The 26334-nt window shown below is 42.8% G+C and overlaps 1 long non-coding RNA gene across 8 annotated transcripts in view; it reads right to left on the minus strand.

Moving 5' to 3' along the window:
- The window catches only part of LOC112968959, a 165744-nt gene that overhangs the window by 44665 nt on the left and 94745 nt on the right, over window positions 1–26334 (minus strand). For 5 of the 8 annotated variants that reach the window (XR_003254507.1, XR_003254503.1, XR_003254508.1 and 2 more), the window contains 2 exons: window positions 14487–14548; window positions 3508–3539 (listed from right to left, as the gene is read on the minus strand). The exons of 1 other annotated variant lie outside the window; for it this stretch is intronic. This is a non-coding gene — a long non-coding RNA (uncharacterized LOC112968959). The remainder of the gene's footprint in view (window positions 1–3507; window positions 3540–14486; window positions 14549–26334) is intronic. 2 more of the 8 variants (XR_003254505.1, XR_003254504.1) reach the window with 2 other exon arrangements.

The raw sequence follows: 26334 nt of genomic DNA on the forward strand, positions 1-26334 counted from the left end.
AGAACACAAAAGAGCCACGATATGGAGCGTATCGGTGCTTCGTTAGAACTTCTACTGTATAAACAACGTGATTCTTGTTCTTACAATGTTGCTAAAACTTGGAAAGGAGACAGAAAGGCCTTCAACCTTCACAATTCTACATACAGCAAGAACTCCGGGGCAAACCCAACAGAAACAGGGCTAGCAGCAAGAAAAACAACAGAATCCCTGACCTAATTCATTGCAAACGTTCACTTACCGAGAACGCCTTAAGCATTTCCAATAGAACCCCCTTTCCTACACATGTTCGCCTATACGAAAAAGAACAAAAAAGCAAACTGAAAAGCTCTCAAAAACAAACCCAAAGAAGCTGCTTTGGTAAAATTTGGGTGAGAGTTCCTAGTGCTTTTCCATTTTGTTTTGGATTTGTTTTGCCCACTAAAAAAAAAAAAAGAATAAAAAAATTGAAAATAGACATGTCGTAATTAAAGATAATTCCAGGGGAAAAATATTTATGAGCAGAACAAAAAAAAAAMTCATATCTATATATCTATATCTCCCACTTTCCAGTTCTGCTGCAGTTCCCCCTAAACTGCTGCTGCTTGCTCCAATCTGCTGCCTGCTTAACAACGGAATGACAGGCAACATCTGTTTGTATAGAAGCCAAGATCAAGCCTTCAAAAATTTTTTGGCTTAGTTTCTTTTTCTTTTTTCCTACCCCCCTTCCCCCGGAAAGCTTTAAAAAAATAGAAGTAAAAGAAAAAGTAAAAGCGCACAGCAAGATTTTGAAAGCGTCTCAAGTGAGGCAGCAACTATTTTCCCTTGAGTTATTTCAAGGTACAGTACTTGGAGGATAATTCTTTCCTCTCTCTCCACCTGCCGTCACCTCCTCCCCTATCCTTCCCACCCCTCACCCTCTCTCCTGCCCCATGCTATTAATAAAGTAACACACAAACTCCAAAAAAAAAAAAAAAAAAACCCAACAACGTACCTTGATCACTAAAAGGCCACTCCCTCCTATGGGAGGGAGGGGGTTCTTCAGTAGACAACTAAAAAAGATTGAACGGGGAGGGGAATAACGGGACGGTTCAGGGGACAGTCTTGCTACAGTCCTCCTCCCCTCTTTTTTTCATTTTTAGAGGCTATAAAATATATGGTGCATGTTTTCAAAATAAAAGAAATTTGCTTGAAATAAATAAATATAGGACAAAAAAAAAATCAGCCCAGATCCAAATACAATTCAAATGACTAACAATGTCAGTCTACTGCCAATTCTGTGGCAAATCGGGAGAAAGCACAATAATTCCACATGCTGAGATGTGAACAACTGGAAAGAAACCAACTCTCGAGAAGTCACAATGAAAACTATTGCGGTGCCCCCACCCCCAGCCCCACTGCCACCCCTTTCCGAGTCTCCCCTGCGCCCTCCTCCCTCAAGGAAAAAAAAAAAATTAACCCACTAATTTAACAAAAGGAAAAGGAGAAGAAAAAAAAACAAGACCAACAACTGAAGCTATTTAAAAACTCGGGGAATGTTTTATTCACTGGTGATTTGGGACAAGGCTCCTGCACACACACCCCCACACACACACACGGAAAAAAAAAAAAAAATTCAGACAAGTTGCTAAGGAGACTTGTGTAAACTCAGCATACAGGCACATTTCTGGCCTTTCCCCCTATATTCCATCTCGCATTCTGATCACGCACCACTGCGGCACGATTGCACCAATGCACTGCATTAATCTTGGCCTTAAACGGGCTGACTGGCAAAGCAAACTGTGTGTATATATCATCTTTCAAACTTAACAAGTTAAAGGGAGAGAGGGTGGCGGTGGGTGGGGAGGGCTGCGGGGGGGCGGGAACCTTCGTTCTGAATATAAAATATAGGAGCCGAGCTTAGTAAGGGAATTTTAAAGAGGAAGTGTTATGCAGGCATATATATAAAGCTGCAAGCCTCCCTAAGCTTTCCGAACGTCTCTCTCGCTCCTCTCTCTCCCACTTCTTCTAACAAAATCCCACATCCCCTGGCAGATGTCTGAAACCCTGCCAGATCTGACAATGTCGGACCCGCGCGCTGCCACCAGACATTCGGGACCACAAAGTAGCTCATTCTCCCAGCACAGTGGGGTCATATATACATATTAAACAACCATTTTCTCAGTCTCTCATGTGCGTGTTCCTAAACCACACAGTTAAGAGAAAATTTTTTCGCCTTCCACTTTTAGGAAGGGAAGAGAGTCACGCACAGCGTGAGCCGTTGGGGAATGGTTCACGGAAGGCGCCGTTCGCTGCACAGCCCAGCCCGTTCCCCAGCAACTGACAATGCACCAGCCCTGGGCTGCGACACAGGGAAACGTGGGTTTTTCTGTTCCTTGTTATTTGGGTGTAGTAGATACACCCCTTTTCTTTAAGCCCTGCTTTGCCCGTTTTTTAAGCCCTTGCCCTGCTTAACTCTGACATTCTCAAACCCTCTCGCACAGAGGGACAGCTCAGTACAATCGTTCACACCTGCCTTTCGCTTTTTTTGTTCACCGGGTTTCACCAGAGGAGGATTTCAACCCCCACGCGAGGGGTCTAGTCATGGACAAGTTCAACAGCCTCACGTACAGGCAAAGCCCAGCTTCAGGGGCTACCCTTTGCAGAGTGTTACCCCCCTTTCAGGTCAGACTGAGGGCTTTTACTAAAGGTAGCTGGGGAGCCCAAACTTCCCTAATGAGCATCAGCTTCACTTCGTACCTGTGCCAGCGCAAGCCAGAGGGAGGCGAGCTCATTCGCTCCGTCTCAGAGGGCTTCCCTGCCGGAGCTCAGGACGGGGCTGTGCCTCCCTTTCAGCACAATCAGCATCGCTGGATGCTGCCATCCCTCCCAGGAAAAGTGTCGCCAGGCCCGCGGTGGGCACACGGGCTCAAACGCTCATTCCCTGTCCAAGCGCTTGCTGTCCACCCAGAGGACTCGGCCCCTGCGCTTCGGCAGCAGGTGAGGTGCTCAACAGCCATACACCCCACACGCTTTGTCTCACCTGCAACGTTCAACGCAAATGGCCAACTGTGACTAATGCTCTTGACAGGGCAAAAAGGAGGGACAAAACAGAATTCAGAAGGAAAAGTCTAGTAGGACTCCAAGTATCACGGGCAGAAAGGAGAGGCTGGCCATCAAGAACAACTCTACTGGCATCTTCCACTTAACCTGACGATAGTCTCACTCATGAGAGTATTATCACGGCACCTGGTGGGGCCAATTCTGGCAGCATACTTTCCTTTGAGCCAGTGTGAGGGCTTTGCTAATAAAGGAGAAAATTATCAAGTTCTAATCACTAAATTTGGGCTTCAAAGCAAGTCAATCTGTGGCACTACCTGCAAGTCAGAGAATGAAAGGCATATTTAAAGAAATGCCTCTGTGTGGGTTAGTGATTAGCTCCGGGGGCTATGGATTCACTGCACTTTCTGAAAATCGGAGGTGTCTAGAATTCCCTACTCATTCCTAATTTCTCATCAACAGATGTGCAGGAAGGTGGACTATTTGACTCACCTGGCTGCTCAACTTTGTTTGGGAAGAACCACCTGAAACAAAAATACCAAATGAATGAATTAAAACTATTCACTTAAGAGAAAGGTTTGTTTATTTTCCCTAACATCTAAGCAAAAAATAAGAAACTTAATAAAAGTATCATCCAGCTTTCTTCTCTGACCTCCTACTGTTCTCCCCAGTTACACACACAGAGTAAACATTTCCCTTTCCCCCAGGTCGCTCACTTCCCTTGTGCAGACAGACGCTCCAAGCACAACAGTGCATAGCTGGAGCACACGCCTGGAGGACACCAGAGTTTAGGGCCAGATGTTTACAAATGGCTGAAGTGGGCTTTAAGATGTTATTGCCCTTTAACAGCTTGTGAAGGAGGTATCACTACCGCTAGAGCGGAGCCAGGAGAAGGGATCACATCAGAACTTCCCATAGGTGTCAATGCCAAAATCATTCATTTTAATTCAAAACCTGCAAAGGAGATGGCATTAACTTAACTAGACATTGCACTGAAGTGGATCAGGGAGTGCTCACACACTCCTTTTCCCTTGGTGAGCTGTAGCATGGAGAGCTGCCTGCAGACATCAAGACCTTCAACCAGTCCAGTTAAGCTAGGAAGAGGGTATCTTCCTTTGCCTCTAGTGAGCTGTCTATAGTTCACCTTTGAAAACCTTATCCCACAAAGCAGATACAACCAGCTCTGCTGAAGCTGAGTCYTTCATCACTGAGGTAGCTGAACTGAGTCCCAAGCAGTCCTGTCTAGAAGAATACACTAAATATTGGGCACAGATCCTGAGCACACTGCACCCACGAGGCTTCTGTCAGAACTGTACTGAGCAGAGAGAAGACAAACATGCATGTATAACCCAGACACAACTGCAAAGCATGTTTTCCAAGGCATACAGAAACCTAAGGGCTCAACAGCTTTTAAATAAACCATCAGGCCCAGTAAGAGAGGGTATTTGCAAGGCAGGAGTACGGACAGAAAATGGAAAAGAACTGAGGCAAGGCAGAAGAGAGAAATATGCTAGAACCAGTGCAGCCCATGCTTTCCTAGTTCTGAGTCTTATGGTTTTCAGAGGGATTTCTAGTGCAGAGGTTGACTAACTGGGGCCATATTTTTGTTTTGGTTGCAAATTGGAAGACACTATTTTTATTCCCAGGTCCCCCAAAGCATCTGTTTCTCTCTAGCTATTTAAGACTTCCTTTTTTAAGACCTAGTTAGAGGTATATCATTATTTTTAAATGTTACTCTTTGCAGTCACACTCGCATTTTATCATCATTACATGTGTCATTAGCTGCGTGTTTGAACTGTGTAATTTGAAGATGAGGGGATAAAATCCTTGCAGGGGGTCTAAGAGTTACCTCCCCCTGAGCAAATATTTTGGGATAATACCTACCATTTGGTACAAGCTAGTGCATTCCCCAGGCAAGGAAAAGCAATCCTTTTACAGGTCACGGTTTAAAGTCATCCAGAGATAGAAGACTGTTTGGAAGCATTCACAGAGCAGGCTAAATCCCCAGCAGAGAAGAGAAAAACCCCACTTGTTCCTAGCATGTTAGTCAAGTCACAATCATCTAGAAAAATCAGTACAAATATTATTTGTCTCTCAGTGGAAACACTGTATCTGCAGCAAGTTCTGTGCTTCCTAAAGAGTAAAAGATGAGGATGTATCAAACTATTTCACGGTTGGACAGTAAGACAGAAGACAGTATGACTTATTTAATGAGTTACATGGAGTCACAATTACAACAGGCCTGACAGTAGTAGTTTTGGACCAGTTAAGGGTGGGTATAATGTGACATGAATACAGCTCAGGTCATTTAATTTAGCAGGTCTCGTTTTGCTGTTTGCTGTAACTGATCTACACTGCTACTACTAATGGCTATGGGGATTTTTTATTGCCTCATCACCATTGTGCCGTAGTGACAGGCAAATAAATGAGATCTACTCAGATCTGCTATAGCAGGCAAAACACACCCTTGTCACGTGATGCAGCAGGTAGATCATCAGATTCCCAGAGACCGTGAAGCATCAGCAGCATAATGCTACCACAACACAGGGGGAGCAACAAATGATCCTAGAGACCAAAACAAGGAAAGGCAATTTTAGATAGAATAACAATGTCTTACTGAGAGGCAGAAAAACTTTGCAGTTTGTAGGAGAGCATCCTAGGCTGTACAATGCACCCAAGGATTTGCAATTTTGCTTTCAGTATCAAGGTGCCATACCATGCCAAATGAAAGCTTTCTTAAAAAAACAGTATGTGGAGGGATACTTTGGACAATAATCCTCATTAGGAAGATGCCCTTGGTAACATCAGGAGGCGTGCAGGGTGCTCAGACCACAGTGAGCACGTGTGCAGCTCGCCCAGGCTACAGAGCCTCACCCAGAGCTGCCACTGCCTGCCACGCACCCCCAGGGGAGAACATATGCACACGCCTATACATTCTTTCTGCATTACTCCATGGAAGCTTCATTCCTTTGGCCACCGATTCACAGAGCTCCAAATAAAGCAGCCCTCCAAGAAGTGGTGCAAAGACAGAGAGCTTGACTTGCATCTCACTAGATTTGAAAGTCAGATATGAATTATGAGACAGACATTTCTTTAAATTATGCTGTCATGTTCTTATGTCTCCAAACTTTCAACCAAGAAACACTACACCCCAAAACAGGGTCACTGAATTTCCACATTATTCTAGATACACAAAGCTGCAAGTAGCTATAAATTAGTTCAGTATGAAATACATATTTACACACCTTCTAATACAAGTCTCCAGCAACCATCTTTCCCTCTTCCCTTCGCTTCTAACACCAAGCTGGCAAAGGTCCATATCAGGTAGCAGGGAGTTACACGTGGGCCCCAACCAAGTCCTCTCAGTCAGATTGCAACTGTCATTTGCTAAGTCCTTCTCCAAAGAAACAGATCGCAATAATCAGAACTTCTGTATTTAAAACTTATTAAAATATGTAAGCTTATTAAAATACGTAAGCATACAAAATGGCCTCTTCTTGGCCATCCTTTGAGCATCGCTCAGGGACATTCCCTGGACATCCGACTGAACCCAGAGAAAAATGAATCCTACCTTCATTTGCCGGTAATGCTAACATCAACCATTCTGAACCACACTATCTCTCACTGTCATCAGGCTGAATAAATAACAATAATCATTGTGCCCGTCAAACTTGTCTGAGCTTTTATGCCTTTATTTTCAGATTTTTAAACTGTTTCTCTCCTATAACTGCATCTGCTAGAACACTATTTTAACTTGAAAATTAAGGTTTTCAGATAATAACATGAATCATGCATCAGGAGCTTTCACTGCTTCAAGTTCCCTACTGAAATCAGGAGAGCAGAGCACAATGTTTTACAAGCAGAGAATGGAAGCACAGAGAGAACAAGCAATTTTCAGAAGATGACAGAGGAAGTATATAACAGAGCCTGAAATTTATCTCACATCTCTTGGTTCTAGTCCAAATGCTTAAACCGCAAGATCATCCTTCAGGCCTAGGACACCAACAAAAAGCTTTAACTCTCATATCGTAAGAACCTGGGGCATTTTTCATAATTGTTTCGTACCAGAGGTGGCCTCCAACTACACAGCCTAGGACAGGACCTGGTCTGATTGCCCAAGATTCAAGAGAAAGACAGAGTTTTGGGACCTGTCTTTTGGATGATAGCCCACAGTTTTTAATATCCGATTTGGATGCTCCACACCCCGGAAATGACATAGCGCTCCACATATTTCTGCCTTAGCTGTTCTATGCCAATTTGCTGGGACCTGAAAATGGTGAGAGATTTTTCAGACACAGTATCTTACGGAGAACAGCTGTCCCCCCACCAGTCTTCCCTGCACAACTTCACAGGGGCAAAAAGAGGAAAGACTTTCACTTAAATTCTTTAGGAAAACCTTGTAAAACAGTGAGTAGAATTTCAAAGTAACTTGGAAAGAGACTCTCAACCACAAACCAACAAGTATTCTTGGAGAAGATTTGTGGGGAGGAAGAAGGGAGAATTTCTACAGTCCAGAAGATTTCTTTTTAGTATGCATACAAATACAGCAACCCCATTCCCCTTCAACACAGAACTAACTGGAAAATGAAGTGAAATGTGTTGATTATCACAGCAAGATTGATGGCTAGGGAGGGAAGGGAGGAGGGGGAAGAGACATGTCTCTACATGTTCAAAACCAAAGCAAGGAGGGTTAAAATGAAGCAGATGTATATCTGAAAGCTGCCACTCTTATTTGGGAGAGAGGGGAAAAACCCTCATGGTCCCTTGTCCATCTCTCCTTGGGCCTGAGACTACAGGAAGAGAAAGGACAGGTGAAACAAATGAGGTCACAGCCTAGCACATGTCACGGAGCCACTTAAGGTGGGGAAGAAAAGGACTTAGCCTCTTTCTGTTTCAAACAACTCAGAAAGAAATTGTTCCACCGCTTAGGCTTTTTGGCTGCGTGTCCCCTTAGAACAGAGTGCAGTGAGTGTTTTATCTGATCTCCATTTTCTAAATCTAGGTCACCTCAATCTGTGGCTGCACTGCTAGTGATACGTCTATGATTCGCCACGTCACCCAGCCCCGGCTTGGAGTAAGTCAGCAGTAACTTAGGAAATGCTGAAAGGCTGGCAGTGTCTAATTACTAAATGGAGGGGGGCACAACTGTCTGTGCTCCTTGTAACCTGGTCCCTGCAGAGGCACTGAAGGAAAGGGATCACCCATCTCCGGGTGATGGGCCGCTTAGAGAACAGCCTTTGGGGCCACAATTCACTTCTGCTGCTGCTGGACACATCAACAGGAGAACACATCATTCATTACAGCTGCTAACATGCTGTTCCAGTACGGCTGCAAAACTTGCCTCTGGTAACAGCAAACAGAGAGAGAACAGAGTGGTTCATACACCATTGTCAAACTTTCTGGAAATAGCTCTATGTCTTTCTTCAGAGTCACTTACAGGTCTGAGACTAGTGAAAGTGAAGTCCAAAACTAGCCCTTGAAGTTCAAGTATTGTCATATTCCCCCTTTTCTTGCTTGTGTGGGATTGCCCCTTAGAAAAGGCTTTAAGGATGAACACCTAGAAGGTGGTTTCATCTGTTACAGCAATGTCTCTTGCTACAAACTGGAAGAGGGAGAAGTGCTTCAGACCTGCTTTAGATTAGGAAGAGACAGGAGAAATAAAAAGAGCATCTGACAACAAAATAAAACTATTTTGGTCACTGCCATTTCCCTTATTCTAAATGAAGCAATTGTGGGCTACGTTTGTTTTGCATTCATAATTAGCAGACAGAACAGATGGCAAAGGCGTCACTTAAAGCCACACGTCCGACAAAATAACCCAGGCTGCCAGTGCAATTTTTCACTGGGAACAAGGAATACTTTCCCCTCTTCTTCCCATTGAAACGTATCCCAAAGAAATGAGGCCAGCAAATGTTTGCATCAAGTAGGGGATTCACCGCAAAAAGGAATCCATTGTGTTTTGGAGTGTGTTGATTACTGGCTGAGTGAGGAAGAAAAGGGCAATAGCAAATGGATTGCTAAGAGAACAAAAAATAGGAATGGAAACTAGTAATACATTGCCAGCAATGTAACAAGGGGCTCAAATAAACATATACTCTCTCCTCCCTTTAGTCTTGTGGTTCAGGCATAGGCTGGAACTCAGGACATCTGTGTTCAATTTTTTAGACAGCTGAATATGAGACTCTTTATCACTGAAGGTTATCTGCTGTCCCACATCCTTACCTGATCCTTTGGATACTAAATGCACTTATCCTCTCAAGAGCCATCTCAGTTTAAGGGCAYTGGAAAACTCGCTGACAAACAGGAGAAGGAAGGCACAAATGTGCCGCCCACTGTATGGGGACAGTCCGTAGCCATGGCTAGGAGACACTGTTTCACTAGTAATTTGGAGCAGGGCCAAGGAGTGGGGAATTCGTATGTGGTGATCCCATCTTACTTCCTCTGCCACAAGCACAGACAAGGAACGCGATATCCCAGAAACAAGTGCTACTAGCTGAAAAAATTAAAGCCCTGTTCCTTGGTCTCTTGGACAGCACTGTACTGCATTTGGTTTGTGACACCCAGAATACAGGTAGGTGAACATCTTAGAGGAAGAGCTTCTCTGGGGAATTTTTCCTGACAGCCTGTCTTCTGTGACAAAGATAAGTCCCTTTGTTAAGTTCTTAACCTCCTACAAAGCCCCAACAATTTAATCGTGGTGAATACCCCTGCTTGTTGGAAAGGAAAAGGAAAGACAGATACTGATACTGTTTCATTCCTTTTATAGTCTTGTGAGGTCTTCTGACAGCCTTGCTGATGGGCTACAAGAGGATTTTGGCATACCGTTCTGTAAGTGCTATGGATAAGTTGTTCCTAGCACACATGACTGAACAGTATCTGGACACAGAATGATAATAATCACGAGCCACGCCTTTCTCACGCTGCAAATGTGCCAGTAATCGTGAGCCTCAGTAGATATTGAAGCCTAGAACCCTTCTCTCCAATACTGTGAACATGCTACTAATCAAGAGTCTTGACCAGCTACTGCAGCCACAACCCTCTTCTCTCTGACACTGCCAATGTGCTACTAACTGCGTGCCTCAATAGCTATTGTAGCATAGAACTTTCCTCTCCCTGCTACTGTAAATATGCTAATAATAATGAGCCTCAGTAATAGTCTAGCCTGCTCAGTCGATCCCTAGCAAAAGAGCACAGGCCAAGAGAAAGAGCACAGATCTCTAGGAAAGCACATAGACCTAAAGAAAAAGCATAGGTCCCCTAGAAAAGAGCACAGGCCTAGAGAAAAAGTATATATCTCTAGGAAAGCACAYAGACCTAGAGAGTAAGTGTATGCTCCTAGGAAAGAGCATAGACCTAGGAAAAAAAGCATGCATCTCTAGGAAAAAGCATAGACCACCTCCTCCCTCTGTTTAAAGACCCTTCCAAAAACAGGAAAGCCTCCTTGTGGCAGAATATATTAACTAAGCCCCACCTGTCACGCAGGTGTCCCCACTAAGAGAGGGATGGGATGGACAGGCTGCCTTAGCCCTCACCTTTCAGCAAGGCTCAGGTTATCGCAATGCTCTGAGGAAGCAGAGCCCTTAGCAATTCTCCCTCAGGGCTTTCCTTCCTTGATTAACCCCCTTCCTACCTCCAAGAAGCATGGTTCAATCCACCATGAGTTACAAACACAGCCAAATAATATCACCAGAGAGGCACTGGTATTCATGCAACAGGACTGATGCCCACTAACAGAGATGTTTCTTCCTGCAAAGCAGCACAGTAACTTTCCTGGGCAATCTCAGTGGAAAATCTCTCCCAGGCACTGCTGCCCCACTCACCCTCTACTAGCATAGGAAAGGGCTCAAAAGTTTCAGCCAACTCCCCARTATTTTCATATACAGTATTCAAATCATTCAACTTTAAACAGAGAAAGCACAGCTATGGTATTTTATGAGTGAAAGCACTTAATGCAAAGCAGCTATATTAATGCAAGATACAGCTAATTCATCTTCCTAAACAAGATAGTTTTTTGGACTTTTTGGACACCTTGTTCCCTGTTTCCACTCTATACTGGAGTTTTGTTTTTTTTTTACTTCTTTCTGCAGTTATCTCAACATTCATAAGTAAAGAGTGGTCTGCAAAAAACAGGCTCCTACAAAACATCAGTGGGGCTTCCCTTCAGCTTCCACCTCAAATGACATTTGCTTTTTGTTACTTCCACCAGCCCCAGAGAAGGCCACAAAACCTCCCTGCTTTCGCTACCTGCTCAGCCATCCAAGAAAAGGACCCTTGTGCTAAGCCATCAGGACACACAGCCCAGGGGCATGGCTTAATACCCTCCAAATTTAGAGCTGGGCATTTGTTCAAATACAGTGACTGGCATAACTTTAAACATCCAGGAACGGTTCTAAATATAGGCACTGCCCCACAACTGCTCCTAAGGCTGTTTTGCATCTCCTGGGAATTCCCTTTAAATATGTAACTGAGAGAATTGCTGCTACCAGTATACTTGCCTCCCTGTTTCCATGGCTTGCAGAGAGGCCTGTGGAAACTACAGGAGCTACAACTTTCCCAGGTAAAATTCCCGCTGTGGCAATTCTGCCCCAATGATCTCAGTCTCAGCCCACAAAATGACCCAGATTCCTTACACGGAAACCTGGGGGACTGAGGTGCCCAAGAGAGTGCATCTCAAAATCTCAGTCTCAAACCTTAGCCAGCCGGTATCCTTCCATGCACATCCAGCTCAGGCTACTGCACAAAATGCAATGGCCATGACCAATCCGATGCAAAGCCCTGAATGTAGATCAAACCATCCTCCATTTTTGCAGAGGACCAGAGGGGAAAGCACTTACTGGGGATACAGGGGAGAAGAGTGCATCACTGCTCTGGGGCTCTCCAGAACTTAGAGGTTACTGCCTTAACCAGCTGGGTGCCAGCTGTTTTATAGTGTCAGGACTCACTGTGCATGCTGCTAAAACTGCGCCCCTGCACAGAAAAAGAAGGAAAGATTCAGTCACTGAGAGACAGAGCAGAGCCCCCTGGTGTGCTACCTACGACGTTCGCCTAGGGAAGGGGCAAACCTGGGTTCTGCTCCCTGCTTCAAGGAGTACATACGCATTCTGCATTAAATAGTCATTGATAAAACGCACAAAGTGTCCTCAAAGCAATGATCTCAATATAAACAGTCATTGAAATAAAATGATTCACTAGTCAAATAGCTAGTTCAAATAGCAAGTTCAAGAAGTGCCTAGGTGAATACCTGCTTTGAGACCTTGCTTCAGTCAATATTTATTTATTCATGCAAAGTGGAACAGTGCTAAGAGAATGTCTCATAGGTTGGAGTTCAGCACACATTCCTGAAGGGTGGGTGCAGGTTCAAATTTCCTAAAGGTAGAGGAGATAATCAAACCTGGGTGTCCCATATCTGAGGTGACTGCACTAACTCCTGAGACACTTGATGAAAAGATGATACCATGACTGCTTGCTGCTGCCTACTTCTCCTCCTTCAGCTAATCAAATCCAGTCTTTCAAGCTGTGCAATTTGCCTTGCAAAAGCTCAAGCTAAATTGGAGCATATTATGTTAAACATGAGGAAAAAACGGCGTTGGGGTAAGAATTTCACTTTTGGGGAAAAAATAAAAGGATTTTTCTTCCTTAACCTTCTGACTTTACCACTGACCTCCCCTCCTCTCTCCCCATTAAGAACAGCCCATTATTCGCAAAATCCAGGAACATATTAATCCCACTGAGGTCAAGGGTAGTTATAAAACTTCTGAAAAATAGGTACACTTTTAATCTAGGTGCCAAATTCAACAGATCAACGGTGTCAAAATATTCATGCATAGGGCTTACAAAAAGCAAGAGGCATTTGGACCCAGAATTCAACAGCAGCAGAACAAAGCCAGTATGCTTATTATATACACATGCACACACGCGTTATTCATCAGTTCGCAAGCCATATTATCATGCTATCTACATCCATATGTGTTATTCACTATGTTATACAGTAGGCATATGTGCATTCAATATTTAATCTGCAATAGCACTTGGGGACATCAATTAGACATGTGTTACATCTTTTAGAACATACATAAGTAAGGAAATAGAAGGAGATGAATCTCAGTGCAAAGAGGTGAATTTCCAATCTCCAGTGACCAAGTCCTTTACAAATGGGCTGACTGGATCAATTCACCTTAATGAACAGTGCTCATATACGTCTTAAGCACTGGCTATTACATGGTGCCCTACCATTTTGTCATGGTGCGAATTTTACCTGGTGTGTATAATAAGGCACCAACTCTACTTTCACATCCATAGCATTAATTTTAGTCCATAGGTGAGATTCTCAGAAGTGCCATAAAGTATGCAGTTACCTCATTCCTAGTGTCTAATCATAATTTCAAGAGAATGAGGTAACCATTCTCACCACCAATACATTTATTATCGTTGTTCAATCCAATTTTCTTCCTTTCTCTTCATTTATTCAATTAAACTTATTCACATCTATGGCCAAATATTAATGCCATGTATTTATGGCACTTTGAATAATGATCCCCTCAGTGGGAAGCCGCTCTGAACTCCCTCTTGAACTCCAAAGCACCTGCTGGAAAGATACTAACTTGAGATGAGATGCCTGCAGCCAGTTCCCACTCATGAAAGAAAGGATGTGTACTAGGACCACCAGTGCAAAGGCTCTTGGTAGCTTTTGCAGAGATGCATCACRCACCTTAGTGACATGGGCCAGGAAAGCAGAAAGTCTCCCAGGCTTGCTTTTTCAAAAGGTCCTTCTCAGCTTGGGCAGCTAGGTTGAGATGCCTTAAGAAGGCCTTTATTTTTATTTTTATTTATTTATTTTTTATAGGAACAGTTCTCACAGCTTCTTGAAAATCAAGCCATTACCGACTTTTGCATTTCTGAGTATGTCAAAAAGCCTAAGAACTGCATATTACCAGTCACTTTTGATAATGAGACTCTGATCTTGCCTTGGGCTTGCAAAATATAGATAAGCAGGTACCCTGATCCCAACATTAAGACTTCCTGATATCCAGTTTAAGTTTCCTTTGGCTTTATTTTTTTGTGTTACTATAAATTCTTGCCCAAATTTCTCAGGAGGGCAGAATTCAAATCCATTAAGATGTACCCATAAATAAAATAACAGTTAATAGGTTACTTAGATAAAGGCTTTCCATCTTAGGGCAGAGGCAAATATTAGCTAATTAATCATCAAGTTGGCATTAACTTATCTTTTGGCACCTACCATAAAATGTAAATCTAAAATGAGCAGTAGGGGGGAACAAAGAAATAAGAAGCCAACAATAGTTTTGGAAATGGATGACAAAATCCACATGTTCTGCCTCACTGCTGCTAAATTAAACACAGTGTTATCAGTGCAAAGATTAAAAAAAAGAGATTTTCCTCTGAACCTTAAGTCGCACTTCTTAGCTGCACAGGATATCACTGCAGTAGTAAAGACAAGAGAATTTACTCACCCTGAAAATGAGTGGAAATAAAAAAGAAATCTGTTCAGTTCTTGATTTCCCCAAACACAATTCTATAGAGCAGAAAAAGGAAAAAGAAAGAAGGACATAAGTTTATTTTACGTAGCAGTTACAGTGATTCCCCCCCACTCCTTCACTTCCTCTCCCCTTTCCAGGCACCATCCAAGCCACCTTTGCCTCGCTCCACCTGCAGCCTTCTCCCCGTGGAGGGCACAAGGCAGGGGACGATGGCCACCTAGCTTTCCTATACTGCTGAGTGGAAAGAGCTTGAGCAAGATCCTGGCTTTAGCAAATACTGCTCTAGGAATTATTTTGGTGCAGGAAGGATGAGAAAAGTTGTTTTCCCAACTTCCATCAGAGGGTCTCAAACTACTGAACGAAGATGAAAGAACTTCACGTGGGATTGACTTTTCTCCAATTGATTTTGGTTAGCTTTCCTTCAGTAAAGCCCACTCTTTCAGAGAGAGGCAAGTTCCAGAAACACATACATAAGGTTCAATTTATGCATCAACATGAGTAATAAAGGATGCACAGTTTTCCTGTGATTCCTTTACATATAGCTGAATTGCACCTTCTCTGCCTCTTGCTCTGTACATTAGTCAGTTCGGTTCCTGCTTGTTCCGTCACCGTTTTCTGGGATTTTGGCAGAAGCAAAAGAGGTCTCTCAACATCTCTGTCCATATGATACAGCAACAACAGCACGGAAGATGTCCAAAGGGACCTTACACTCTCCCAGACTTGTTCTCCTTGAAAAATCATGATTTATTCTCCCAATTAACATTGAAGTGTGGGAAACCTAGGCCTTAATTTATAAGCTACTCGAGGGCTTTGCTATTGTTTTCTACTGCTGTTGATTTTTGATAGCGTTACTGAATATTACTACTACACAGGACCATAAACTGGAAGCTTCAAGTTAAACAGATCTAAAGCCCATCCAAGTCAAACTACCTCTGCTACAGACTTTCTGTGAGATTTTGGGCAAGCCACACTCTTCCAGTGCATCAGTTTCCCGTCTGTTAAGATAAGACAGAAAACACTGCTCTAGCTCATAGGGATGCTGCGCTGTGGGGTGCTTGAATATTATGGACCTGGAAACTATCTAAGTATTAAGATGGGGAGAGATGTTTTGATGATCTTCGAATCAAAAGAGAGATCTGCTGCAATGGTTTCTGGATTAGATACTTAATCCTAGTTTTTACCATTGACTCATTCTTGGTAAAAATCACTTAATCAACCTATTTCAGCACGTTTTCTCAGATAAACATGATGGCATGTCCTCTTCAGAAGAAAAATAGTCAGAAAAATTAATGTTTTGCAAAATACTGTTAAAAAAAGATAAACATTACTTTTGGCAGTTTTATCCCAAATCCAGATGAGAACCAACAAGAAAAAAGGGAAATGATTATACACATATCATCTAAAATTAACAAACACTCAATTCAATTTCAAGTCAAACTTTTTGCAATCACTTGTGGGTGTTCATTTGATCAAAGTAATTGTGCTCCCTCCTGCCCAGGCAGAGGCAAATAACTGCCTGGTAAAAGAGACAGAAGGAAGAACGTGCTCTCTGCACCTCCTGAAAGCCATTTTATTACCAAATGAACTGGGAATAACAGATGGGTAAAAAGGGAGCCTTAAACTATCTTCATTCCTCCCTTTAATTTGAGATATCCTAAACTACCTTTGTCTACAATGACCTCCCAGGAGTCCTACTAGCATCCAAGACTCTCTAGAGTCTCTATAAACCTGGCATTGCCAGAAAGCATGAAAGCACCTGATACAGGGCAGTTCCAGCAGCCACTTGATACCTGGGAAAATTGTGGTATTCCCCAAAGCCAGGCTCAATTACCAAAAAAATCAATATATTTCTAATCAGCAGGGCAAGCAGACTACTGCGGTATAGCATGCAATCCATGGCTTCTCAGAGAGCCCCTACATCCCTATCCAAAGAAAAACCTGTTATTTTGCTAGATCCATATACTATCCCTAACAGAGTCTTTCTTTCTCTTTCTCTGTTGCCACCATGATAGGAAATCCAGCAATTCAGCATGTTGTGATCTAATGCACAAAACCCACCAAGACCTGATTTTAGCTGCATCAAAGCCAGTTCAGAGGCTGTGGTTTTCCCTCCAACTTGTCCAGCCACAGTGACTCACAAATGAACAGTAAGGAGGAAGAAAAAGTTTCTGGATCTCTAAAGAAACGGTTTTATTTTTATTTTTTTCAAGGAATCTTGCATTCATTAATTTCATTTCAAGAATGAAGTCAGATTTTTTTTTTTTGATGTGGCTGGTTATTTGACGAGTGAAGCATTAGATTTGTGAGTTGTTCTGCAAGCCAAAACATGCTCCCTTTCATTCATAACACTGAGCTGCTCTGCGTTAAACAGTCGATTATCATGAATGAAGTGGGTGTAACTTCCTTGAAATCCTCCAAAGACCTGTCAAAGCAGAGCTACTGCAGCTCAGTTTTCTCCTTGAAGCATACAGATCATTGGTTTAATTGTTCCACAATGATCTTGAAATATGCTTTCTTGGTTCAAAGCATTAGGCGGTATCATTTTTTGAGGAGGAAAGGGGAAGGGTGGAGAATGGTGCCTCGGGATAAGAGAGAAAAGTGGATATGTGTCTCAACTATCAAATTTAGATTTTCTTTTGGAATCTAAATTGAACTTTATCCAGTTAAAAGTGTGTCAGACAAAACCTTACAAATCAAAGCCCTGGCCCGTTTTGCATGGATAATCAAGAGCCTCTGGCTCTTTTTGTAAGAGGAAATGTTTAACCCTAAAGAGAAGAGGACTGATCTTATAGTTAAAAGTGCTGGCCAGTGACTTAGAAAATTTGAATTTGATCCCAGGTCTGCCATTTTCCATCCCATTCCAAACCTTTCGGTGCTGCCCCACAATTACCATTTTACGAAGGAACATGCTGCTCTTGGCAAACTAAATTCATCTGTGAGCCTGTAGACTGAAAGACTGCACATACAGTAATAAATGAACATATGACAATCTGTGCCTATGAACTTGTTTAATATGAAGATCCTTCCAAGGATGGCCGCTATCCTTAACAAAAAGAGCTGCTCTATCTCAGCTGTTTATCTTATCACATTTTAGGACCAGTGGATCGGTCTCGGCCTGAAATAAACCGCGATAGTGTCATTAACTTTAGACTTCAGGAACCAATTGAATATCTGATCCATTCTGATCTCTTGCCTAACATTTTTAAAGCTTGGCAATCTAGAGATGACTACAGGAAACTCAGTAAAGAAAAACAAAAATACAAGCACTAACACACTTAGAAGGGTTAGTCTCAGGAAACACTGGGGAAAGGAGCACCAGTAAAAACYACTAAAATTTCTATATTGCAGCTCAATTTTTCTGCTAAATTTCATTATCTCAGCCACAACCAAAACAACAAGAAATCTTGATGGTAGTTTCAAAAAAACAGGTTTTAAACATCTCTTAACAGTTGCAACACTAATTATGGCTGGCACTTTTGAAAAAAAAAAAAAACAACCCTAACTGGCCAGCATTTTGGAAATCTCAAAACTGGTAACATTTTTCAACCAGCACCAGAGACAGCACTGCTTCCCACCTGCTCCCGACTCCTTTATTGCCTCTTCTCAATGAGATACCCTTCTAGAAGCATTCAAACCTGACTGGAGACTGGACTCTACAGAAAAGTATTCCCCTCTCCTTAAGACTCCAGTGAAGCAAGCCAAACATACCCAAGGCAGGGCAGGAACTCTACGGGCTCCATCTTGTAAAAATTCAAATCCCTTCCTTGCTTATGAGCACTGGGAAATCACAAGACCAGCTCCTGAGGGATTATTCTGCTCCCATTTAAGCGAACAAGAATTTTGACACTGGTTTAAAGAACAGCAAGAGCTGGCTGATGTACAAGCTGGTCTGACAGGTAGCATTTTAATTCTCATTACTATTACAGGCATGAGGATTCATTTCTCTGTTTATCTTTAGCTGGCATTCAGTCCTGGATTTAAACCGCATCTGTGGTTGCATTGCTGTGAAATGTATCACTGCTTATGACTCACACTGAAAAGGACACATTTGTAAACTGACCCTCCATTGACAAAATCCTCTCTTTCTTCATTTGTAGGAGGCGAGATGAGGCATAGGTTCCTTGTCTGATTCATTTCCTGAGGAAATTTTTACTCTATGCATCTTTTTCAGTCCTTATTCAGTCAGAGAGTAGTGAAGTGATTAATACGAAATCCATGCTTGACACAGAGTGGAAGAAGGATTCAAATTCTTTTAAAATCAGCACTTAATTAGTTGCTTAGAAAAACAACCCATTGCCAAAAATGTGTGGGGTTGTTTGGGGTTTTTTTTTCCCCTCCTGGTTGAGAAAGCTTTTTCAATTGAAAAACTAATTACAGGCAACAGCACGCAGAGAAATGCATGAAGGACAAATCCAGCACCTTTTGAAATCAGCCCCTCGGAAGCAAGAATTAGTAACCTGGACAGAGCTCCAGGCAACGACAGCTCTCCTGCGTCTGGTACTCAATCTAATTCATTTACAGCTAGCTCTGGTCCTTTCTCACAACACAGCAGAAGCCCTAGGAGAGCTGGATATCTAACACCTCTGACAAACACAGACAACGACCAGAAAATTAAAATTGCCAGAAATCAAAGATAACACATAGAGAACCTTGAGGAAATTGCAGTAAGTTTCTTGCCAATTTTCATCTACCTGATTATTCATATCAAGACAGTACTAACCAAGTCCAGAGCGGGAGGTGACTGTGAACAATCCCCCGGGTTTGGAAGGCTGCTCAGAACTTGGCACTCGGGATCAGGCCCATTTCTGCATCCTATTAGGGTGGACAACACTAGCCTACAGAATTAGGGAGAAAAAGGAAAGCGTCCCTTCCCTTCATTTCTTCTCTCCCTCTCTCTCTCCACATTCTTCTCCTCTTGTCTTTTTCCCTGTGAGCACTGAATGATGGGATTTTTGACATCAGAGGAAAGTCATCCTTTCTCCACTCCCCCAGCTCCTCTCTGCTTCCTCCTTATACACGTCTGTTCGTTTGCATACTATATCCCTACTCAAAGAATGGGATCAGCTGATCCGACCACAGCTTCATCTAACTAAGCATCCTAAATCCTGCCCAAAGTAGACCAGACTGACTGGTTCATTCACTCTGGCAGCCTGCTACCAACAGCACTTTAAAGCACAGTTTGTAACTGCTACATAGCTGGCACCGACAATAGCAAAGTCATTGTTTAGTCAAGGTAAAGTGACCTCTATTTACTCAGACAACCCAGCTGCCTACAGGGAATAAGCAGACTTGAGATAAGCGAAAATTTGCTGGGAAAGTTTCACTTTGGCTGTGCTGACGCTTCCTACAATAAGCTAAATGTTTGGTCAGTTCCTGCCCTTTCTCCTGCAGTTTCTTCAGCCCTTTGATTTATTATCTGAGACTAGACAGCAGATGACCCCATCCTATTTCACTGAGTCTGTGGTAAGCCAAAGACAGAAGAGGGAGTTACTTAACTCAGTATATTTTCTGATCCCCAGTAAACACCCTGTTGATTATCATAAACTACTAGGCACCTGCTATAAGTTGTTTATGCATATACTAGAAAACAGCATTAACTGAATTCATGTGGGCTTTTTTGTTTGTTTGTTTTGAATGCAGCTCCTCAAAGCGCAGTCCAGCTGCACTTCAGGCTCCAGCCAGGGCYGGGGTAAGGGCTGGTGGGAGCTGACCACCACCCCAGGAACCCTGTAACACGGTGACTCAGGCATGACTCTGAGTCACAGCGCTGCTCCTGCTTCCTCCTTTCTCCGGGGGGCGGAGGTAGGAATTTCCTGCTGGCCTATCCTTGTAAATCACAACGTCCTGTTGCAGCAACGCTGCTGGGAGGGTCAGTGAGTGGGAGAACTGGAGCCGACTCCCAGTCCACCTGCTCTGGTGAAAGAGAGGCAGGCCACATAGCCCAACTTTGGCACATGCAAGGAAAAGACTGCACAGAGATAGAGTGGCAGGTCCCTCAGTCCCCTCTGCTCCACATGATGGTCCAATACACAGAACAGCCCTGACCCTTTCAGATACCTAACTACTGGCCTATAACTGCATACTACCAACCAAGCAACCCAAGAACCTAATTTTCCTCTTACAAACACCTGAATTACCCTGATATAATCCTGTTAATTTTGCTGCTTTTCTTTTTCAAGACAGCAGCATAGGTGAGAAGAAAATCTGGTCTAAATGTCGGAATGGCAAACCCTATGCCTGTTTGGTGGAGGTCCTGGGACAAATCCAACATAAATTTCATCCTGCAAAAGTTTTCCCAGTTGTCCTTCAAAGTTCAACCTAATTGCAATTCTGGCTAGAAGGATTTTGCCATCACAGAGTAACCCAACAACATGGATGAGCTGTGCCAGCATAACTCTGAGACGAGCCTATGCATGACTGTGAGAAAATGGGCCATGAAGAAGGGGAAATGTATTAGCTTTGTGAAGACCTCCTTCTGATCTATTAGCTGGTGAAATGCAAGAGCAGTCCTTGGAGTAAGAAGCTGAATGATGGAAGGGATGACAGCTGCTGGCAGAGATTCTGTGCAGAATTCCTGCTCATATCCCAGGGACGGTGAGGCAGGACCAAGTTTAGCTTGCACACAMCACATGTGCAAGAGGAAAAACGAGCTCACTAGACCATGGGAGACCATCCTGCCTTTGGATTCTACAAACACGGAACTGCACTGACACACAATACTGATTTACACTCCACAGGCTCACCTGATACAAGGCTATGTTGCACGCTGTTTAATCACTCTACTTAGAGTAACTGTTTAGTACCAAAGAATGATAAATAATATTATACAACAACATAAATGGTGTCTACCACAACAGAATTATACCCCTTCAGATATCCTGGCGCAGTTACACGACTTGTCAACGGTATGGACACAGTACATGGGATTTTTCAACCCATCTGGTATATATTTTTAATCAGGCACATTTACATCAGTACAGTTTCATCCATTCCAGGGCTAACATTGCCTTAGATGTTGCAAGGAAAAATATTACAGTGTTCAGCCAACATAGCCACAAAGACACATGCATGCGGGATGATCACCGCTTGAGAATGGAACTATTAACAGTTTTTTATGTCATTGATATTGGATGGGGAGTATGTGGATAGTCAGAAGATAACTGACTAAACTGGAATGAATTTTGGTGCATTCTTAAAAAAAAAAAGGTGAGGGTTTTGAGAGAGATCAAATGGTTCCAATCTGACCTTCACATCTTATCTGGAAGATGACAGCTCCTGGAGCATCTTTTGGAGCATATCACATTTGGGCATCAAAGACTTATATCTACAAAAATTTCATAAAGAGAGCTCTTCAGTCTACAGATGCAATGGCACAGAAATTAAAACTAGATACATTTAGACTAAAATTAAGACAATTATTTTTAACAGTCAAAGGCAATTAACCCCTGGAAAGCTTCTGAAGGTCTGTGGGTGGTTCTCCATCACTCAACATTTTTAAATCAAGGGTAGACTTTTTTTTTCCCTGAAAGAACTGATATAGTTCAAATGGGGAAGTCTCCTCAGCAGTGTTGCACAGGTCAGACCAGATTCTGACAAGGATCCTAGCCGCCTCCGTAACATATCTATCCATTCACCTACTGATTCCCCAGCACTGTTCTTACAGTACATAGCCTTGTTGTTCATAGTCAGTCTGTTTCCCCACACATGACCAGACCTGACCCTGCTTAGATTACAAAAGCCAGAGGGTTCAGAAGCAAGGAAAACAGGAAATCCAAACACTGAAAATCTCAGCAATAACGTTTCCTGACAAAGACCTTCAGATCTCACTCTTGGCCAACAGCTGTCTTCATGATGTCCAAAAAGGATGATTTTTATTGCAGTGAAGACTGCCTTTCTGCCACCTATATTTACCCTGTTTATTTTTCCTATACTGTGACATTTTCCCTCCTTGTTAACATCTTGATCATAAATGAGGTTAAGCAATCCAGACCTAGGAAAATATACAAAAATGCACATATTCTGTATGTTTCAAAAGCATGGTGCTTACAGGTTGTAATTCATCCTACAAAAAAACAAACCAATACCTGTGGATCACAGAAATTCCCCTTCAGGACACCAAATGGGATTGAGCACTGAAGAGCCTTTGCATTTGAACAGAAGTAAAATGACATGCTACTGCTTTAACTGCAGGCTTTAAATTGCATCACAAAATCTGGGACCGCAGAGCAACTCAGAACATTATCCCTTGGGGAAGCGTGAGCAAAAGCTGAAGAGGAAAGTTTCATTTTGAAGGAAAACAACATGCTTGTTTGCCTTACTGTTTTGGTTTTAAAACTTATCCATATTTCCTGACCTAATATCATGCATATGCAAGTTCTAAGTATGGCTGTGGTGTTCATGTGAGCTCTGGGGGCCAAATCTGCAGATGGTGTAAATTTGGGTAGCTCCTATGTCATTAGGTCATAAGCGAGGACCTAGTCCTAAGTCTTTACAGAGAGCGTTAAGGGAAGTCAAGCAGGCTGAAAACGTATTTTCTTTTTGAATGGCTGGAAGTTGTTTTGCATGCAAATTTTAAATTTCATCCACTTTTTAGGTGAAATTTGACTTTTCTCCCTGGCAATAGACAGGGCACGTGTGTGCCATTACACTGCCATCTAGTGATGCGAGCCTGCAAGGCAAAAGAGCTGGCTAAAGATGGCTGACCAAAAGCAAGTGCCTTCGGCAAAGTGGTAAAGGAAAGCTCCAGAATAAAATAAAATTAAATTAAATTAAACAAAATGAATTGCAAAAGGCATGCCCAGTGATGGCCCTCAATCACTTATGGGAAAGATAGGTATTACGGTGCATAAGATAACAAAAGGTACGCAAGGGAAATGGTTTCAAAGAAGCTCATCCATTAGTTAGCTGTTATCCATGAGGACATTCAGGGCATATAAGTGTGCAAATACGGGTCTCAAAGTCCAGACGCTCAGCTGATACAAGCTGGCACTGCTGTACTGATTTATAACTAACTGCTGAGCTTAAGTTCAAGCAAAGCCTGCACAGATTTTCACAAGAGTCACCCTCCTTCAAGAGCATACATGAAATGACTTTGGCTACGTTTGTCCCAGCTCTCCAGATAGGTTCTTCAGTGTAACACCCTCCAGCACTCAGCCCTCCTCAGCTCAGCTGTACCAGACCGTCGGGGCCAAATATACTCTCTTGGTAACTGATTTCAGTGGTTTCCATCACAGACCATTCTGACAGTCTCTATCCACAGCCATGACTATGATCAATCGGTATTCAAAAAAGGATTTACTAAGCACCACGTCATACTGCTTACAGAAAATTCTCCTTATAATCCCCATGCTCAAGGACTGGGCAGCAAAGTTAAGGATTGATTTATGAACCTGAAAAGCACTGACCTTTGTGAGTTAAAACCCCAGTCCTAATGTTATACTCATCTTGAGGATATTTGTCCTCAGTGGTATGTGTGTCAGAGGGCGTGAAAGTGAGAGTGCCTTGAGGTTAACAATTGTTCATACGCATAGTGGATGAATCATATGATAACACCACAGCAACATCCTGTATAATTGTCGGGAGCCTCTATTTCTGGCAGTGCATCCCTAGGCTGTCTCATGAGTAAATGTTATTTGTGCTTTACTATATAAAACCAAAACCAAACAAAATTATACAACGGGACACTATTCTGCAGGCACTAGCCAAAATCACAAGTGCCTAATTGAGCCTTCAGTTAGCCGGTTCAATGATGAATTGTGTGATGAAGTTAAGAGGACTGAGATGGATATCTCTGCACTTCAGCTGATTAATACATGAGCAACTCTCCACATGTGAGTAACAATATTTGTGTTTCCTTAGCCACAATTGAACTCAGCGGGACTATCACATACGTAAAGATCTGGGACATCGCTTGTGAGGCAGTGGGTGCTAAGGGAGCAAGTGTTGCATTGCAGGTCAGAAGATTTATGTTTTCCTTCTGGATGACTACAAGCAAGTCACTCCCCCCTTTTCTCCCTCCCTTTGGTCTGTTTAAACCTACAGGCTTCGCTGCTCCGTGAGCAACAGTGCTGCACCAAGAGCACACCCAACCCTCCCTGCCAACCTAAACAAACACGTACCTGCGGAGAGCAGAACACAAGACAGTGAGCAACGCCAGAGCATCTCAGCAAGCCAAGGAGTTAGAGCAAGCTCCTCAGGACGCAGTAAAAATACCAAGTCCTCGTACCACCCTTATCACAAAAAGGCACCAGTTCGGCTTGGATCCCCTCGGTCAGGGTTTCAAGAGCCCCGCGGCTGCCCTGTGGCAGTCCGTGCGGTACCCTGTGCCAGGAGGCTGGTGCTGGGGCGGCACAGCTAGCGCACTCGGCTCTGCTGGGGGGTACGTGGCCGTGTGACACACTCTGCCGCCGGGAGAGGTTTGCTGTAGGTGCTCCTGCAATACGCACACGCGGGGCAGAGGCTGCTTCTTGTTTGTGCCTGTGAGGCGATGGCAGGATTTTGGCCCACGGTTTGCAACTCTGGTGCCGAAGCACTAATGAAACAGCTCAGTGGCAAACACAGCCAACGTCTTGCTCGGAATCACAGGAGCTCTGATGGAACCACAGTTGAAACGCCCTGGTAAAAACCAGGCTGATGTTGCCACAATTTTGTTTTGGATGGAATAAAGCTAGGAAAAAGCTGTCAATATTGCAAAACTATCTCCTTTAAATTTTTCGGTGTTTTGTTTTTCTTTAGAAATAACTTTTTGCTTTGACATTTACTAGTTTTATTATTATATTTGTATGTATTAAGGAAAAATGCAATATCAACATAGAAACTTTTCCATCTTTCTATACTGAATACAAACTGTATTTTAAAAATAGAAAATATTTTGATGAAACAGTAAATTCTGTTCAAACAATTTTTTTTGAAGGAGGAGAGGGACAAGTAGAGCAAAGTCTTCCTCCAGAGAATTTCTAAGTATTGGCTCTGTTTCTGAAATAGCTCAATTTGAAATCCTCCACAAGAACTATCTTCAGTGTAGCTCTAATAACAACATAAGTTTAAAATGTCACCCAAGTTCACTAAAAGATTACTGATGCTTATTTTAAGTGTTTTAACCACTATTCGCAGTAGAAATTTACAGAATATTCATACTAATAAGATTTTTAAAACAATCTAGGGGATTAGCCACACATCTTCCATTAAAATTAAAGTACCCTCGACTGCTTTAAATTCTCATGAGATTAATTTTAAGAAAGTCTATTTAATATTAACACGGAATTGGGCCAATATTAGAGTCTGGAAATTGAAACCCTTTTCATTTCACTGGAAGCAGATGGGGATTTCTGCATGTGCAGCACCCAAAAGGCACTGCTCTGGATTCTGAAGAGAATTAAAATTATTTAATTCTGTCTCAAGAAAACCAAGCAAATTAAAATCAAACAAACAAGCAAATGAGAACATCAGCAGTAGAAAACAAAAACACTTTATGAGGTCATGTTTACTGTTTGGGCTTCAGATCTTTGGATCATTTGCTCACATTTTGCTGCTTTCAAATCCCAGCCCTCAATCTGATTCCGTTTCAAACCTCAACCTGGTGTCTCAGTCTGACACAAACCCAAATTTAGACACTGCCCCCCCAGGCCAAAGGTTTCAATAAACCACTCGCTGCAAGACAGAGAGGCCTGAGCATTCCCTGTTACGAAGGAAGAAAAAAATCCAGTCCAGTTCAAAAAATATCTTCRCTGCTGCCTCCTCATTTCCTGGCTTCAGCCGAGACCGGAAATAGCTACATTTCCTGAGAAAGGCTGTTCTCAGGGGAACTTGAGCCAGTCTGCAA

Source organism: Apteryx rowi, unplaced genomic scaffold, assembly GCF_003343035.1.
Source record: "Apteryx rowi isolate R43461 unplaced genomic scaffold, aptRow1 scaffold_33, whole genome shotgun sequence".
NCBI classification, from domain to species: Eukaryota; Metazoa; Chordata; class Aves; order Apterygiformes; family Apterygidae; genus Apteryx; species Apteryx rowi.